The following is a 19,163-nucleotide window of genomic DNA, read 5'->3' as shown; positions in this document are numbered from 1 at the left end:
ACAGTTTAGAGCATTAACAAAATCTTACTATTGCTTGACAATTCCAGAAGCTAACTTGATATCTACTTCTGGTTAGAGTACAGACTGTGACAACATCATATGCTTTGACATGAATGACATTAAAGACTAAGGCTCTCAGTAAGTGTCGTAATTAGGGCTGTCTGTGTATTCTACAGAAATGGAATATTGCTTTGAAATGCTGTAAAACTTTCTAGTATGGCAGAGATTTAACAGACTTTTGCAAGGACATCACAGTCTTTTGAAACAAGATGCAAACCTAGAGTAAAGCTAAAAGTATGATTTTTCCATAATTAAGGAACATAAAAATTTCTTTGGTAGTTCACATGCATATTTTATAAAAAAGTAGTTATAATAATTTCCTAAAACTATTATACAATCCAATCAATATTACTTAAAAATACACGAACTAATCATGCTAATGTTATTTAAGCACCTGAGTTTAAAGTTGACATTTAGACAGCTCCATTTCACATGTATATTTCATATATATAGGCCAAGAAAAAGCGTTACTATTCAGCAAAAGCATGATTTCATTTAGCCATAAAGAATTGCTCCATTTAAACCTAGTGTTTATATATGACAGAATTGAAAAGCATATCTTCGAAGAAAAACAGCAACTGAATTTGCAGACATGGCACTATCTAATCCTGGTTTTGCAGAGCTGCTGACCTAATACTCCACTTGAATTAATGAGGGCTGTGCCTATGTAAATCAAGCCTGTGTTGTCCTCTCTGGTACAATGCAGCAATTTCAGTTTCAAGGAACAAAAACAACTGGACATTCCTAAGAGGCAGACCCTGATCACACTTCTGGAAATGTGATCTTACTGTGATCCTTAAATAGGAATTAAGCTGCTAAGAGATATCTTTTAAACATTGCTTTCACCCTTTAGTTTATTTGAATAAAACTACATTTTATGTCCACTGTTTCTAGTCAGTCTTATTTCTTGCCAGTAGACCTCTTAACTGAAATTATGCTCCCAATTACAACCTTTAAAATCAACAGCATTCAGGCTAATATAGCTGTAGAAAACTCCCTTACTTAATCTTATGAGAAATGGATAGGGATGAGACAAAAGAAACATTCAGTGGGATATCTTTAAAGGGTGGATTTTATTATAAGCTTTCCAAAAGCATGAAATTTAGAATAATGTTAATTCTTTCCAAGACTAAATTGGGGGAAGGTTTCCTCTCAACCTGCATTTCAAGACAATATCAGAAAATATCTAGAAAGCATTGTGAGGTAAATTATTAATTTGTCACCATTCCATGCTTTGTAGGCAACTGTAATGAAGATCATTTAATGTTTTCTCTGTTACGTGAAAAATACCATAGAATTCAACTTGGTTGCATTTCATAGACTTCTGGAAAATATTTTAAGATATTCAGAAGCATAATCCTTGCTGCTCTCTGTCATCATCTCATCTCATTTGCAATGTTACTCCCCTTCGTTGCCTTAAAGGGTTGCAGCATCCAATATCTTGCCCATAAATAGAGACCCATACTCAGTGCACACATCTGGGAAGCTTTAAGAATGGTCTTTCCCCCCTCCCCGCTTTTATTTGTTTTCCTTATACAAGCTACTGACTGGGATGGGACCAATCTGATCAGCTTTTATTACGACATTTGCCAGTATTTCTCCATCACTTATATCTATAATCTTAATTTAGCTTCTTTCTTACCAATTCCACAGTGGAGGAATTTACTTTGCATGAGTGCAAGAATCCACACAACCTATACAAAAATATCAATATAACTCTAAAGGAATAACTAGCATTTTAAAAAGCTTTCTAAATAATAAGCCATAAGAATTTAAACAGCAAAAAATCCTAAACACACCCTGTAGGACTGCACAGATTTGGGGCGGGAGGGGAGCGTTAATGCTCAAATGCTGTAGTCCACTCTACACACAAACAGTAATAAAAATCTATCACTTAATCATTTACGTGTTGTGTAAAACAGCAGTCTCGTTTTAGTTAAGAGCTGCTTTATGTCGTTTTCATCGATACAAATATTGCCCAAGTGATTGTGTGGGAGAATACAAGAACAGACTGTAATAAAATTAAAAATAACTTTCCAAGGAAATAGTATTTGGAAGGATTAATTACAGAAGTTCAAACAAGAGGCCATATGCTTTCCCCTCTCTTTACTATTGAGCATACAGTATGCCTGTAATAAAACAGGGAGGGGGAAAAAAGCTAGTCAAAGAAAACCAATTCAAGTACCAGGTAATGATTCAAGATATCTTTACAATTTTGTGTGCCTGAATATAGTTTATCTAGTCATTTGACTTCTATGCTATAATTTTAATCAGCTGTTGTCATTTGTGGAGTAAAATAGTTAGCCCTTTGCCACTATTCCCATATAGCAGGTATTTCTCGAGAGCTAAATATATGAAAGAAATTGGTAGTGTGGGTATATTTCCTCTTTACATCAAGTTTTCTGCTCCAAATAGAAGATATACTTCCAAGACAACAGAGGCCATCGAAGATCACAGCTGCAAACAGTGCATGCATAAGAACTTTCTTAAAGTTTACAAGAATAAATTTTTTTTTTTATGCTTTCCATTTAAGTAGTACATAGTAAAAAAAGTCATTGTGACTTGACAAAACTTCACTAAAACTTCATATTAATGTGCTGAAATAAAAAGTGTATGTTCAAGTGTTTTTCTGACTTGGGGTCCAAAGGCTTAACTTGAGAAAATGGGTTACTTTTCCTTTTGCAGAAGAAAATCTTAACATCTTTCCTTAATTTGATCAGTTTAATATTTTCAAAAATATAACACTGATTTCGTAAGCAAGAGCTGATGGAACTTAACTAGAATTTGCTAGTGGAAAAATCAGAGCAAACATATAAAACAAATCAGAGACTTTTATTCCAACTAAGTCATGTGCAACGTGACCAAGAAGTCAAAATTCTTCAAACATTCATTACTATGGGTGTTGCTTTCTTTTTATTCAACTAAATCTAGTTGAATCTACTAAATAAGTACCCTATCTCTTGCCATCAGTACCTTAAAAAGTAGGTCAACACATGAAAATTCAGTTTAAAGGTATAATTAAAGTCAATGACATAAACTAACATTATTAGGTATCATAGTGGTGTATGGCCCCAGAATATAATGTTGGAAAAAGAGGAAAGTGTTGGTTCTCATCCCATAACCTCTATGAAAAACAATAATAATTAAAAAAAAAAATTACCTTTTTACTTGCATAAATTAATAGAGAAAAGTTGTATTCAAACACAAGAATCAGTTGGGAGAAAGTGTTTGAAATGCCCTATGCTGTGCAAGAAGCTACAGCTTTCTTGGAAAATATTTTCTTAAGAAATGTCAAACTGTTCTAGACGAAAAATGAAAATGAAACAACCGATCAATAACATGTTTTTCAAGTGTATTTAAATAAAGTCCTAGAAAAAAACCTACAGAATTATTAACACTTATTAGATGACAGGAAAAAGTAATTGAAATTTCTTTCCTTGTTCTCTCTGTATCAGCCTGTTTGAAACTCCATTTTATGTAATAACATAATGATGCACTGAAAGTTTTCTACAAATGTAAATCCATCACATCTAAAGTGAAAAATCCACTAATAGTAAAGCTGGTTTCTATATTGTTTAAACATAATGCACTACTCAGTCTAAATCATAAGGGAATAAGGCACTTAAAATAGGGTGTCACATTTCGAGGTAATAAATAGCAGATTGATTCAGCCTCCCAGTTGATCCTGCAGTTTACTTACATACAAGATGGAAAATAAAATACTGAAGCCACTGTGATTTACTTCTCAGAAATGAGACACTCTATATTAGTGTAAATGAATGCAAAAGTCCTGCATTGACAATTTATTACATTGTTAGTTCAAGCACTGATTAGATCAAATTGCAGTCTGAGCACACTGAATATACCTCACTTCAGTTTCCACTGAACACTATCAACTATATATTAAAAAAAAACCAAACAAAAACACAACCAAAAACACCCCCACACCAAAACACAAAACTAAGTTTCTCCAGTACATTCTTTTTCAAAGCATGTTTATCTCCTGTTTTTTTCAATCCTGAGTGAAAGGTGCTCTACCTCAACAGAAAATCCATTACTTAAGAGTGTTTACCTTGGGGATTTTTCCTAGAAAGCCTTACCCAAAATAGTGGAATTTGGAGGAATTCTCAGCATCAGTAAAGCTCTGAAGTTAGTGGAAATCTTTCTCCACTAATGTTAGGATAAATGGAATTGAGATATAAAGTGACATTTAATATTAATACCCCAAAACAGAAGGCAGGAATAATGTATTTCCATGAACTGTCTCCATTTCTTCCATTAAATTCCAGGTATTTTGGACATTTTCACATTTGAATTTTATTAGCTTTATTAAACAAAGATTGTATAGATGGTCTTAAAATAGAAATTATTGTATTTAGATCCTAATTTGCCTATTTGCTCCTAAATATTTTCATTGATATGGATTTATTTAAAACTTAGAGAGACTTTGCAGTGAAATCTGACCTACATCCTAATTTTAGCCCACTTTCCCAATACCGAAGATCAAACACCCATTTTCACTTTACCATGCATATATAAATTGCATCCAAAGAGGCTGTACTTTTTAGTTATTGTCAGCTATGCTTTTCAAGATACAGATTGCCTTTAAAAGTTAATCTACAAAGAAAGCAATGTGGTTTTTTAAAAACACCTGCACAATTTATGTGCCAAAATATTTCTTCATGCAAATTTGAAGATTTGTGCAAACAAGCTACTTTTCCACATTGAGTTGCATAGATATCATAGATGTGACATCTGCCCTCTCCCCATTTCAACTCAGCAAAATATTTGGCGTTTTTTTATTTTGAGCATATGAATGCTTCCATTAACATCAATATCAGATTTCAGTTAGTCTTAGGCCGTCACAAATAAACTAATATAAATACTTCCCCAGCTACAATGTACATGAGAGGGTCAAAGCCGATTGAAATTGCTTTCAAAACATGGTTCCATTGAGCTTAATTATTTCAAGCGCTTTCAGCAACTATGATAGAAAACACAATACCCCACTTCCATAACTACCATAGCACCACAGTAGAGATGACAATCAAGACCAGGAAAATTGTCATAAACATGCTGTTCTGAGAAGCTGACAATTTACATAGCCTTCCATGAGAGAATCCTAAACACTTTATTTATATCCATATAAATGTTTTCTGCATTGAAATATATGGAACAGCGGTGTCATCTAAAATTTCTACTGCTGGTGCAGTAGTATCTATTGCTGGTGCCCTATTACGGAAAATGTAAATGTGAACTTAATCATCAGATATATAGAGTATTTTCTATTCTAAATGAATTATCGAAATAGTAATACAATTCAAAGAAAACATACTAAGGTACTGAGTCTTTTAAATGTATAAGCCACCATATACAATAGTATTTTTTTCAGTTTTTTTTTTTAATCTCATAATAATATAGTTTCCTGTAGTTTTGCTAAAAATATTCATAGCAATACGATCAAACAATACTTTCAGCAATAAAATTTATTTACCTCCAAAAGATATTCCAGGATTGACAGGAAACAATCAACAATTCCACATTAGTTTCTAGTCTGTTTATTACTGCAAATTAATGCTGTTCAATTGTTTCCAGAGAGTCCTGCTCTGCTTATTCCTGAAGGCATACTGATATTCCTTATTTTTTCTACAATAGCACAAACATTGAGATAGATGTTCAATTTTTAAAGCAAAGCACAGGAGACTAAAGCAGCAACAGTTCTTATAGTCCTATTTGAGAAATGAGGAGAACGAAGTATGTGGGACCCCAACTAAAGTACAAAGGACCACTTGTGTCTGTGCACCTAGACTCTGCGAGCTCAGCATGCTGGGCTTCAAGACTTCACAGAAATTCATGGCTTTCAGTTCAGACTTAGTTAAGGAAGCCCGAAACTGCATTTTAATTCGAGGGCATCTTTACTAATAAACTCAAGAGAGTACCAAAAATATTTCAGAATTCCCATAGCTAGGGTAAATCTCTTATTCAAGTGACCCGAAAAGGTTTCTCATTTCACACCACAGGAACCCCTTCCCCCAATCCCTTTTCCTGGTATGATCTTTTGGAGAACATGATTACTTCACTTTTTACCACCCACTGGCTTAACAATACGCAGATTTTCAGATGCTTCATTTCTTCTTAATCTTATGGTAACTGGCATTTGTAGAACAGTATCTTAGCTTTTACTTTGACTCTAATCTTTGCTACTTTCCTGAACTTATTTAATTCTTAGCTTTTTTACTGAGCTTCTCCCTGTGCTATCTGACCTCCAATGAGCCAACCATCCTCCTTTTCCATTAGAGTTACCTCCATGAGAGGCCCAGCCTGATGAAATCTGTTTAAATTCTCATCCTTCTTGGCCAATCAAGTGCCTCAGTGCTAAAAATCTCTTCTTGCTGATATCCCGAGTTTATTTTCATTCGTGTAGTTTATGTGACCAGTCGGCCAATAAAAAGGCTTTACTGTAATAGTATTTGATGTTTTCCCTAAAACTTCATCTCCACAGATTGCCAGATTATGTGAAAACATGGTGGGGGTTTTGGGGGTGGGGTTTTTTGTTGTTTGGCTAGCAGAGTTTTTTTTTGGGGGGGTGGCCATTGTGTTTTTTGGGGTTTTTCGTTTGGGTAGGTTTTTTTGGTTTTTGGGGTGTGTGTGGGTGTGTGTTTTGGTTTTGTTTTTAAGAGGGCTTTTGTTATCCTTCTAGGACTTTCATAAGAAAACTTAGGACTGCAGGCATCAGTGACTGATCATCCTCTGTAACAAAGTGTGCCTCTGGATACAAGGAAAGACTATTTTATCATTCTAAAACATTATTACTATTTTGCATAAGATGTTACACAATACACAGAAAACATCTATACAATCATTGCACAGTGCTGACTGTTCCAAGGCATGTATAGGCACGCTCAAATTTAGGACTGAAAAAAGAAATCTCTGATTTGAGGTGGTCTGCTCAAACCATTTCAAATGATGTTGTCGTGGTTTAACCAGGACAGATGTGCTGAAAAAGTGCAGAAAAAATGCTTGTGCGAGAAAAAAATAGTTAAAAAAAATAATCAATCTGTCTTTAGCTCCAGAACAAAGCAGGTAAAGGATACAAGTTTGGGATAGTCAGGACTAGGATTTTTAGAGTGAACAAAATTAGTATTGCTCATTCACTGTTTACTAGAGCTTCGTTGTTACTATGTTGAATAACAAAAAGATTCTTGTCATTTCTAGCTACCGCTACAATATCACACAGAGCTCAGTTTTCAAACAGACTCTTCTTAATTCAGAAGATGCCCAGGAAAGTGATTTTAGAATTATCTGTCTGGCAGAAAAGAAAAAAAGTAGTATAATGAAGACAGAATGATTTAGAAAGGAACCTAAGGTGGTATCTAGACTGCTTCCACTAAAAGCACTCAATTAACCACAATGTTCTCTGGACTACTCTTGGTGCAATTCTCTCAGCTTCTGAAGCAAACATACCTCCCGGGAACAGGGGAGGAAGGACAGGTGGAAGCTTGTAGGACTGTATTCAGCTTAATGTAAAACAGAACAGCCTCCCAAGTGCTCCATACAGTCAGGGCTGGCTTACTGAGTTTCAGTCCTAATGAAAGGAGCATTCTAAGACCTGCACATCTTTCAAATTTCTGACTTAATTATTCATCCTATAATTAAGCTTTTATAAATAATAGTCAAATGTAGCCAAATGATTGCACATAGATACATATCTATTTTTAAATTCACCTGATTTTTAACAACAAACTTTTCTGTAAAAGAAAAGTAAACTTATTCTGTATTAACTGTGGAGTCTTTGCAGCCTTTTCGTCATCTTTTCTTTGGTAAGGATATAATTTATGTGCTATCCTAAAATATAAATAAAATAGAGGAAAAAAATCTTTATAGTGAATGTTTCGATATTTAGATTACTTACCTTTCTCCAGTGGATTCTAGTGATTAATGAATCCCAATTTCACAGATAATTTTTTCCACACCTTTAATTTCACATACATTCAAGACCTTTTTTGCACCTGAAAATATTTATCTACTTTTCCCTTCACATTCTTTTCTAGTAATACAAATCTGAGTTCCAAAAAGTCGGCACTGATACCTTTAAAATAGCACACTTGCTGTACTCTAGTATATTCTAAGCCTGGTGACAACAAATATTAATTTTCCTAATGCTTTTCAAAATTTTTATGCATAATAAATTTGTTTTTCATATTTATGTTATATTCAGTTTTCCACAAAAACAGTTCATTGTTTTTAGCTTTCAGAGAAGGAGGCATAACAAAATCAAACTTATGTACTAGTGAGATGTTTGCCTTTTTTTTTTTTTTAATACATGTAGCATTTAAATATTAGGGGGAAAGAGTTACTTTCAGGTAACCTATATTTCAATATTTTCTCAGTGCATAAGCATGCAAATAACTGCTTAAACAATATCTCCTTTCCACAGACTTTTTATATTCAAAATTCATCAGATCTACCTTGCAAAGATGTTAGTTGAATACAGTGCTTTCTGCCAATAAAAAAACCCTGAGTATCTGATGAATAATGGTCACGTAAATTGTTAAAAAAAGGCAAAAAGCAATACTATGGTAAAGGACCAGAATCAGCAATATTTTTAATACAGTTCTAGTTAAAAAGTGGTTTTCTATAACTATCTGCTACCTTTTTGCAAAATGTCTGATGTCTGCCAGCGTGCAGCTACAAATGAAAGGCCCTTGTCTTCAAAACCAAAACTAGCAGAATTTTTTGTAATATTAAAGACCTTGAACAAGGAGTAGGGAGTAATTCAGTACTTTAATCTACTAAATATTTTAAAGGTTTGTCATCTCCACTTTAATGTCTATCTTTTCACCAGGTGCATAATAGCTTTAACACTGTGAAAGAAGGATCTATACATATCTCTTATGCCATAAAACACTAATCAGTGTAAACTTCAAAGCTTTTACTTGAGAGTGTAAACTTCTAAGAAAGATTAGATAACTACTGAGCAGGTGCAATCCAGGAACAAAAATAGATGGAAACATAATAAAAGAAGGCAGACAAAGCTGTTGCTAAAAAAATTCCCCTCCTTATTAAAGAGAAATGACCATAGCAAAAAAGAAATTAAGATGCAATTACCACATCTGATAAGGATAGCCAAGCATTTTGCAGATATTTCTTCAAAATTTGAGTTCATCATTCAAAGGCAAATATATTATTTTGGATTTCACCTTTGCACAAGCAGATTTTGATATTATCTTCTCTCCCAGTCATGTTCAACATATTCTATAAAAAAATTAAAACTTAATTATATTCACATTAAAGGGCACAACGCACAGTCCTAACTTGCACAATATTTGACAATTTTCTTTAAAACATTACAATTTTATAAAAAGCATTCAACACTTCAATTCCAATGCTGTAATGTTCACTGAAGCCAAAAATTTCATAACCTCCTCAAACACATTCAAATAATAGTCACATACTGAAGCACTCAGACATCCTGATGAATTAAGGAGATTAAGTTCACACTTAAGTATTTCAAGTAAGTACTTTCTTACTTTCCATTGTGAACTGGAACTAACCACAGAGAAAAACATAAGCTAAATATACATGGAAACTTTGCTATTTTTGTCTCATGACAACGCATTTCATACACATCCAAACTGAAGAATAGAAAAACTTTGTATTTCATTTTATAGTTTTCAAACAATATGTTTGATTGTTCTCACGTGTGATGAAAATGGCCAAGTGGTATTAAAGCAATAACTTTGTATGCAGAAATAAAAGCATGAGCCCACTGCCAACAGTCTCACCAAGATCTGTAGAACTAATCAACATTAGAAGAGAGTTGTTTACAAAAAGCTAATCGTAATTATGATTTTTTCTTTTTTTTTTTTTTTTTTTTTTTTTTAAGAGTGCATCTTAATATTTCTGGTTTCCTGAAATACCACATCCCTTTCCATTGCATGCAAGTACATACTTTTCTCTTTTGCATGTTCGGTTTTGGGTTTTTTGGTTGTTTTTTTTTTCTTTCTCTTCCAGAACCTCAGAAAGTTTGGCTCAATCAATCAGTCTGGCCAATTAGATTGGCTGCTTTGTCACTTACCAAATTCTGTATTACAAAAACATTGGGTATTTATAACAGAATGTCCCTCTTTCTTTCAGAATAAATGGCCTGTTTTCCTGAGCAATGAAGTTGTTCTAGCCTCATTACTCCCATTAACCTGTGAATTTAAATCAGCTATCATAGAAATAAAAGCTGCAAGAAGCAGCTTTGATCAGAAACAAGCTTTCATTATCTTTTGTTTTAGGGAGAACACAGACTTTAGATAAAAACTGTGAGGAAGCCAGCATCTATGTAAGTTATTAAACTGGATGGTTAATTCTGGGCAAAATATGTTTATTTGCAGAGGGCATAGCAGAAGCATATTCTATTGAAACTCCAGTAAAACTTTTAGAACAATGTCCTGCCTCTCGGAAATGAGTATTAGGCTGCTATTTACTGTATAAGGGAGAGAGTTTATTTTGGTCTGTGCAAAGAAAAACACCAATGTCCGCAATATAGCCATCACATTCATGTAGATATTTCTTTAGGTACTGTTTGCAATATCCCATACCTAACAAACCGCTTACTGCAGCATTCTCAAACTGCTTTTACAGTATAAGACTCTGAATAAAGCTGCGCTTGAGTCAAAAATGGGGATCCTACAATGAAAAAGAATCTCATGTAAAATCCTGGGCATGCTCCCATTGGCTGGAGAATTTATAGTGGTTAGTAGGCAGTAATACCTTGCTCAAGTAGCTCTTCTCCTGGTGCATATAAACTAATTTAATACATTCACATCAACAACTTACATACCACATCCTTATCACACCACTGCCACTCTGTCTTTTCTATTGGAATACTGTCACATTTTCACTCTCAGAGAGTTCTTGGCATTAAACTGGAGAGAATCCGAACCATTATAAAATGAAAGTGCCTGATCTTTCTGTTAAAAATGCTAAAGTACATGTGCAACAATCTAGTGGGAATTATAGATATTTTCTGTGTTTTGCTCAGATAAAGTTATTATCCCCATCTTTGCTTATTCAATCCATTGACAACATAGCGTTTGTGAACAGGTAATTGTATTTCTGGAGTTGTTTACTCATAGCTTACCTGTCTAATATTTTAAATAAAACAGATACATACCTGGCTGGAAAACTACCCAAACATTTTCAAAAGAAGATGTCATCATAATTTGGCACAAAAATCTTAGAATATTTTTTCCGAGCAGATTTTATTTTTATTCTTAAGATGACGTGGAGTACACCGTAACAAACAAGATTACATCATTAGGTATTCAACATACCTGCTATGCAACAACCATCTATTTTACGCTTGACTTTCAAAGTAAACTGAGAATCAAGGAAATATTTATTTATTATTCGCCATAAGATACCATAACTTAAAGTAGTTTTTTCATTTCACTCATTTTAGGATTACATATAGACAGATTTAAATATTTTTTACCTTCAAGTTTAACTACCATAGTAACTTTTACATATAAACCTGGTTCATTTGGAAGCGAGTTCTCAGTATGAAGCATGTACTTACACACTATAAGGTATACATACACGCTAGTCTAAATTTCATATGCAGAGTGTTTCTTAAGAAGAAGGGAAACGAGAGTCTCCAGCATGTGGTCTTCCAGAAAGAGTCTTTCTTGGAGCCACTATGAGTGGGCTCAGGTAGCCATTGCAGAGGCCTGCTTCCACCAAGGGATGGCAGAGGAGCTGCCTAGACCCTCAACAACTGGGAAGTGGTATGCATGCGAGAAAAGGGCTAGCATACAAAAAATGACAAGCACCTGCCATTTCAGACAGGTACTAGTCACTAATGGCTGGCAAAGAGGTGAGGGGAAGAGAATTGTTCCAGTACAAGAAATCTCTCTAGTTCAAATGAGAGCAAGCATAGGTCACATGAGTATTGTTTAGATCTGTATCTCAAATGCATTCATTTTCCTGATTGTGGACAAAGAAACCTGCAGGATTACAATCAAGTTACTTTAATTTAGAAATGTTATGCATTCCAAATTATATCAAAGTATTCTTGTTCCAGCTTTATATTTCTAGTTGCTAGAAACAAACAAAAAAAAAAATTACTTTGTAGACAGTGCTTGATACTCTTCTTCCCTGGGGGCCACCAGTGAGATAAAACAATAGTTCTCACCTTTGCAATGCCAACAAAACCAACCCAAGACACTGTGTAACGCAACAGGCACAATGTGAATTGAGCAAGTAAGGACACAATATAAAAGACAACTTTGCATTGACGTGGCAACCTATCTAAATTACAAATGTAGGAAACCTTAATTTCTGCATTAAAATAACAAGTGATATAATAATCACTCTGTCTCCTTCTTTCTAATGGAATAAGCCATTTCCATGCTGTCTACGAAACTGTTATTTGGTGATGCTGCGTAGATACTGCTGCTGAATAGTAAAACCCATCCAACTTCCATTTATTTTGAGTTGTAAAAAAAGGAAACTAATGAACTCTGAATAATTAAGACATACATAATGCAAACCTAATGTGTCTATACGTGGCTTAAGATTCTTATCTGATATGGCTAATGTGACATAAAAATAAGCTATCATTTTTAGCATGGGCTGCTTCATTTCTTTTCATTGTTAGATGTCATTTCCTTTTTTATACCAAATATTTAATATTCTATGAATCAGTTTTATTGATCAGTTACTCTAATTTAGCAGTATTAAACAAAAATAAAAAAACCAAATACCTAAACTACAAAACCTTATTTAACATGCTATGTACAAAATAAACCCAGCTATTGCTCATTTTGTGGAACAGGTATACAAAAGAATATCAAATAGAATTCATCAGGACAGAAAGTGATGCATGAGCCTATTCACTTCTGAGACATGTCAATAAAAACAATAAAGCAAGATACTTTGTACTCTAGCTCTCTTGTTCCATATGAACGACTAATTTAACTAGGTAAGACAAACTGTTTATTTGCTAGACAGAAGCTTGGTATAATGAGAATAATATGTGCATTAGCTATTAGATATTTTTATTAAAGCAGAGTATCTGTATATATACAAAAATCAGAAGATAATCTAAAATAGAAAGTATGAGTTGAAAACATTTTTATATGAAAGCTTCTATTTTCAAGCAATGAAGTATCTGCAAGGAACAAACGTACATGGGTTTTTTAAGCAACATATAAACAGTTGTTCTAAGAAAGGACACCTGAACAATGAATCATAAGCCCCACTTGTAAATTGGCTGAGGCTATTCCAACATACCTACCTGCTCTAAATCCTTGTTCAACAGATAATCACAGACTAGTTTCGATCAAGAATTCTACTACAGTAGAAGGGCCTACAGGTATAAAAGAAATGCGTTGTTTAAACAAAACTATAACTAAAACACAGCAACTCACACAGTAAGGATCCACAAGTAGTTGTTAAAGATTATTTCTGTTGATAACAGAGCTACTCTTTCCTGAATAAGTTTGCAAGTATACTGTAGGTTGTCATTCTCATTTTACCGTACTACTTAGCACATTAGAAACTGAAATTCTCCTTAATGACAGTAAGTTATTAGTTGACAGCAAATAAGCTTGCCCTTCCTATGTGTTGACCAGGTCACACAAAGAAGGGGAAGGTGAGTAGCCATATTAAAATGGTTTCTTTTCCTCTAAATCTCTCAGGGGAAGGTCCTTACCACTGTGCCAATGAATTTCTTATGGCTGCCTCCATCATAAATACTCTGATTAAAATGTAAATTCAACCAACCTATCAGCTTCCCATTAAGAGGACTCTTTAAAAACACCATTAATCAGCTGAGAGATATGTAGTGAAATACCACTTATCAATTCTAACTGCTTATGACAGTTAACAAAGCTTTATATTTGCCCCAAACATGTGCTGATCCATCAATTATGCCAGGGTTCACTCTCACGCTAATTGTACATTTTCTTCTCTAATGCATTTTTGCTGTTATCTCATAGGCTAATGAAAGCCAGGAAATCAATATATATAAATTATACATGCAAAGAAGGACTGCTGTGAACATAAAGTTTCTAATTAATTGCACTTGATTAATTTATATCCTTTAATTATCTTGCTAAGCCACAAACAACATAAATATCCTTGCAATCTGGTTATTGCTATGTCAGTCATAAAAAAACCCAGACACAGTAAATCTATGAAATCTAGCAAACTCCATTGCCAAAAAACATGGTATGGCATAACACATAAATATAACTGGACTTACTCAAGACACCTATGAATAATTTTAGTGTGACAAATTACCACTAAATATGTTGTATAGTTATTTGACTAAGGTTATAATGATGTTATAACTTTACATGTAGCATACAGGGTAAGCAAAATGCAGGCTTACCATGCAGGATTATGGAAGCTGTTAGTTGTATTTATAAAACAAATTTGCAATACAGATGTAAGTGATATTGATATCTGATTGGTTAGGGTCAGAGACCAAATTATCAATATTCTAAATTAGGGTATTATTGTTTTTCTGCACTTAAGATCACATGGCAATTTGTTTGTAGAGTATTCTGAAAGCCAGAAATGCACACAGTCAGGACATAATAATGATAGACCTAACTCTAAACAGTTAAATAAGAGTTATCATACCGTCTTTTGTAAGAGGCAATTGGCCAAATATAAATTCTTCCGTTACGTGACTAGCTGTAACTGTAGATACTTTTTTTTTTTTCCTTTCAAATTTTGTCCACTTTGGTAAATCAACCATATGTCACTGTTCTGAAATCTAATCCTATCAATCCACCAGACTTGCTCTTTGTCCTACACAACAGCATATTACTGAATATCTGTATCTACAACTTTCATAAACGTGTAAAAAGAAACTGTATCTGTCTACAGGGAGACTCAGACAGAGACCATCTGTCAGTGACTAAAGCTATTCTTTAAAAAAGAAAACATTCATCTGGGATTTGCCCTTTACAGAGTAAACCCACTTAACCTCCCAATAAGATTAACTGTTATTTGTTTCCATTAAACAAAAATGACCATGCTAATATGCATTTAATGGTACTAACAATGAGAGAAACATGAACTTCAAAAATTTTAAAATTCTTTAAAATCATAAAACTTGTTATTTCATGATAGCTATTTTATTATTCATAAATAACTTTAATTTTTCATTACAAGCTTTCTTTCCTGAAGTCGAGACTAAAAATGGGGAAAAAAAAAACCACACAACCAAAAAACCCAGGGTAAATATTGAAACTAAGACAGCAGGCTCTTGAGTCTGCCACATATTATAGATAGCAATGACTGTATATAAATTAAGCCTGAATAATGCATATAAAAACCCAATACCTTTGGAGCACTGATGATTTTCACCTGTGCCCTCAACATCTAGGCATTTACAAAGAAAGGTATTTAACTAGATTGATTATATGAGGCTGTCTGAGTAGAGTTAGTGCAACGTAATGGAGACTGTGCTTCTCTCTGCAGCAGCACAAGTCACTGAAGCAGCCTGAAGCTATACTGAAAAATACCTTAATGTCTCTTCCTGGGCTGACAAAACACGATAGTACTGTCATGTAAGACTCCCTCTTCTACTATGGAAAAACACAATAGGAGAAGCCTTTAAATGTAGGCAATCCCTTTGCTCCTAATTTTGCCTTTACGCTTTTTTTATCAGACCAAGTTAGCGAGATGTGCAACAGTAATAAAGAGTATCCTAAAACATGAAGGGCTGAAGTGCAAAATCCCTCATAATATCAATTCTCAGGTCCCTGCCTTCCCATTTTGCTTATTACTCTGCCTCTAAAGAAACCCAGATGAGAACCACAAAAGGTGTCCTCCTCCCCTCAGGAAAAGCCCGAGGAAAGCTCCATAAAGCCTGTTTCCACTGTAGGCATAATTCAAATCTTACTGGAGTCAGCGGGAATATATTTACCAGGTTCAGTTAGCTTTGCATCCAGCTTTCTTCATTAATGGTAGTGGCACTACACAATCAATAAACATTAAGACAAAGCAATCATACAATCATTTTCTCAGTGAGAAATTGGCATATGCTATAAATAAGAATAATTAAATTGATGAGAGGAATCATTATTACAATTTAGTACAGCTAAAAAAGTTGTTCCTAAAACAGAGAATCCAGAAAATATCAGCTTCTTCCCGTCAAACACAAAGTATACTAAGAACCAGAAGCAGAGGAAAAAACCCTAGGCATGCAAATCTTCTCTTCTTACTCTAAGAGTGAATAGTTGATGCATTAGTTGAATATACTGTATCTAAGATGCAACATTGGAGGAAAAAAACGATTTTATAGTATATACAAAGTGTAATACAGAAGCAGATATTTTTAACTATTTTAGCAGATATTAAATCTAGATGAAGATGCATTATCAGTCATTTCAAAACTGCTAAAATCTCCTTTCTATTGAACAGGTGGTAAGACCACAACTTTTAAAATAGTGAAATCAACCCTTTGACATTGTTTGGGCTGGCTTCTGTTTCTTCCCTGCTAAGGAAAAGGATTCAGACTAGCATTGCCCAGTGTTTGTGTACTGTCCGTAAAGCTATAGCTGGACAATGAACTTTTTCATTACTTTACAGAAAGAACGGTGAAGAGTGAAATTGATAAAGGCGTGAATTAACAAGGATCATGTTTAGCTACCAATAAAGTTCCGACATAAGACTTGCCACATGCCAGAAAGTTATGGCACAGAACGCTCACTGGTCACTAAGAACTAACTGAAGGCATCAGGAAAAGCTTTATCTATCCAAAAAACATCAGTTCATCGAAGGAAAAACTTCAAAGTATATAACTTCCACTAGAGTTCACTGGATTTGTCACTTCAGCTATAAAGCACCTAGATAGAAACAGAGTACTGAGGTTTGACTGCAATTACCTTATCTTTCCTATTTTTAGTGACAGGACCAGATTATTTTAAGTGCGTTTTATAGAAAACCCTTCTTTACTGAAATATAAAGACTGTAATAAAGACAATACAATGTTTTGAAACTGTTTTAAATCCTTCACTCAGCTTTGCTTCTACAGATTTAACATGTAGGGGTTCTAATCTTACTGCTACTAATTAGAGCTTTAGTGTAATTGTGCCAACAGGGTGCTTGGCATAATAATTACTATTGAGAGATTCTGGTGGAGCAGTAACGTGCCCACATAATACAGATATGTCTAATATTATACAGCAGTCACCTTTGTATGTTGACTCTTAAGTTGGATTTTAACCAAGTAAGGGGTTATTTTGCCTTTATTATAAAGCTCAAAAGGCATATACATATGTATGATTTAGGTATTCATTTTTTCTTCTTTGATTCTTTTGAATATCAATTAGGTAGAAGAAAACTAGAAGGCACATTTTATTCCACATTCTTCATAATTTAGTCTAGTTTGGCATGGAAAACAAATAAAAATGCTTATGTTGGCAGGTCATACTTCTAATGTAATATTAGACTTTCTTAGGATAACGTCCTCAGCTGCAAAGTTTACCATAATATACACAATAAACTGACCTAAAAACAGAGGATGAGTAAGACTTAGAAATCTGCATTTAGAAAACGCCTGTGCTGCATTCCATTACAGTCTTCCTGGTTTTGAAATAAATCTTTATGTAACTATTTGAATAAATCTATTCAGTGAAATACATTAGACAAACCTAAGGGACAATGCAGGAACACTAACAAAGATATAGGAGAACATTTTTGAACAGAAGAGCATTTTTGATCACTTAGTAACGTTTACCATCTTACTGTCTAACAAGTTTCAGATAATGAAACTTTGTTAATAATGTAAATCTATAGTGAAAGAACACTTACCAGCATTAAGATGCTTTGTTTGGTTTAGTGTTTTTTACCTCTAGAAATATCAGCTTCAGCCATATAATCATTTTAAAAAAAAAAATCTTAATTATGGATGTTTGTTAAGAAGGACTTCAAAAGCAATTTAAACACACAAACTCTGCACAGTATCACAAAATAAAAAGTAATAGGCCTTTTCAGTTTAACTGTAGAATCTTCTTTTTAAAAAAATGTGAACTCTCTAAAAGAAAGTGTACAGCATGGAGCCTGAACCAGAGCTCCATCTAGAACAGACAGGCTTGTTTTTACTGCCCCTTAGTGCTTCCCTTTTAAAGTGACAGGAAACCAATTTCTGATTACAAATCAATAGGTTAGCAAGCTACTATCAGACAGTAAATTTAGTTGTTGATATTAGACCATCGAGAGGATATCAGAAAAGACCAAATGTTGCCATTTTCATGCATACAAAAACTAGTAAACGGTATTGCTTTTCTGCAACTCTGTATTTTCAAGGAACAATTCTTACAGAGTAAGTCATGTGGCCTATTTATCATTTGTGGGTCACCATCAGAATAAAAACTGCAACAAACATATCATATACATAAAGTGCATAAGTTTAAGTCTCAAAAACAAGAACCACTAAAATGCACTGTATTTGTTAATATAATGGAAACAAAAAGTATGTATGTTCCTGTCACACAAAATACCTTTTGATGAAGTCTCTTTTTTCTTTAAGCTTTTAAGATAATCTTAGAGAAATCATCAAACTATAAAAAGAAATCAATAAAACAGAAAAGGTTCCCATCACCCCTAAAAAAATCCATAACTTTTGCATTTTAATAGAGACACTACAAGACTATACCAGTCATTTTCTTTCTGATGTGTTCCTTTGATTTCACTCTTATCTCACAGGACTCTTGACTTTCCTGAGAAAGGGATTATTGAATTGTATGTCTCCCTCAGATGCTCTTGATCATTCAAGTAGTCTGTACTTAAGAACGTTACAGAGTCTGCTCAGCTGCTGGCTCCTTGGGAACTCATCAGGGACTGTCATCTTAATATTAATTGGGTTTTGTGCAGGAATCCGAGTCCCACAATGAGAGGGTTTCAAGAGAGAAGATTATGCCCAAAGCCAGATATAAAGACAAACATATTTAGCACAACAATTATGATAATTGCAGAAACACTCTGAGAAATAAGTAAATCTGATTAAGGGCACTTCTACATGATCAAATATTAATCTGATGTCTTCACTCTAACCTGGTTTGAACATAAGAGGCTTCTTATGGTTTTATGTA

General features: G+C 33.9%; 1 long non-coding RNA gene across 1 annotated transcript in view; it reads right to left on the bottom strand.

Annotated features, from left to right (window-relative positions):
* The window catches only part of LOC142087012 (uncharacterized), a 286,979-nt gene extending 268,854 nt beyond the window's left edge, over positions 1-18,125 (bottom strand). The window contains exon 1 of the long non-coding RNA XR_012675292.1: positions 17,884-18,125. This is a non-coding gene — a long non-coding RNA (uncharacterized LOC142087012). The remainder of the gene's footprint in view (positions 1-17,883) is intronic.
* Positions 18,126-19,163: the final 1,038 nt, after the last annotated feature.

The sequence above is a fragment of the Calonectris borealis genome, chromosome 12, assembly GCF_964195595.1.
Source record: "Calonectris borealis chromosome 12, bCalBor7.hap1.2, whole genome shotgun sequence".
Classification (NCBI taxonomy): Eukaryota; Metazoa; Chordata; class Aves; order Procellariiformes; family Procellariidae; genus Calonectris; species Calonectris borealis.
This window is presented reverse-complemented; position numbering and strand designations above follow the sequence as displayed.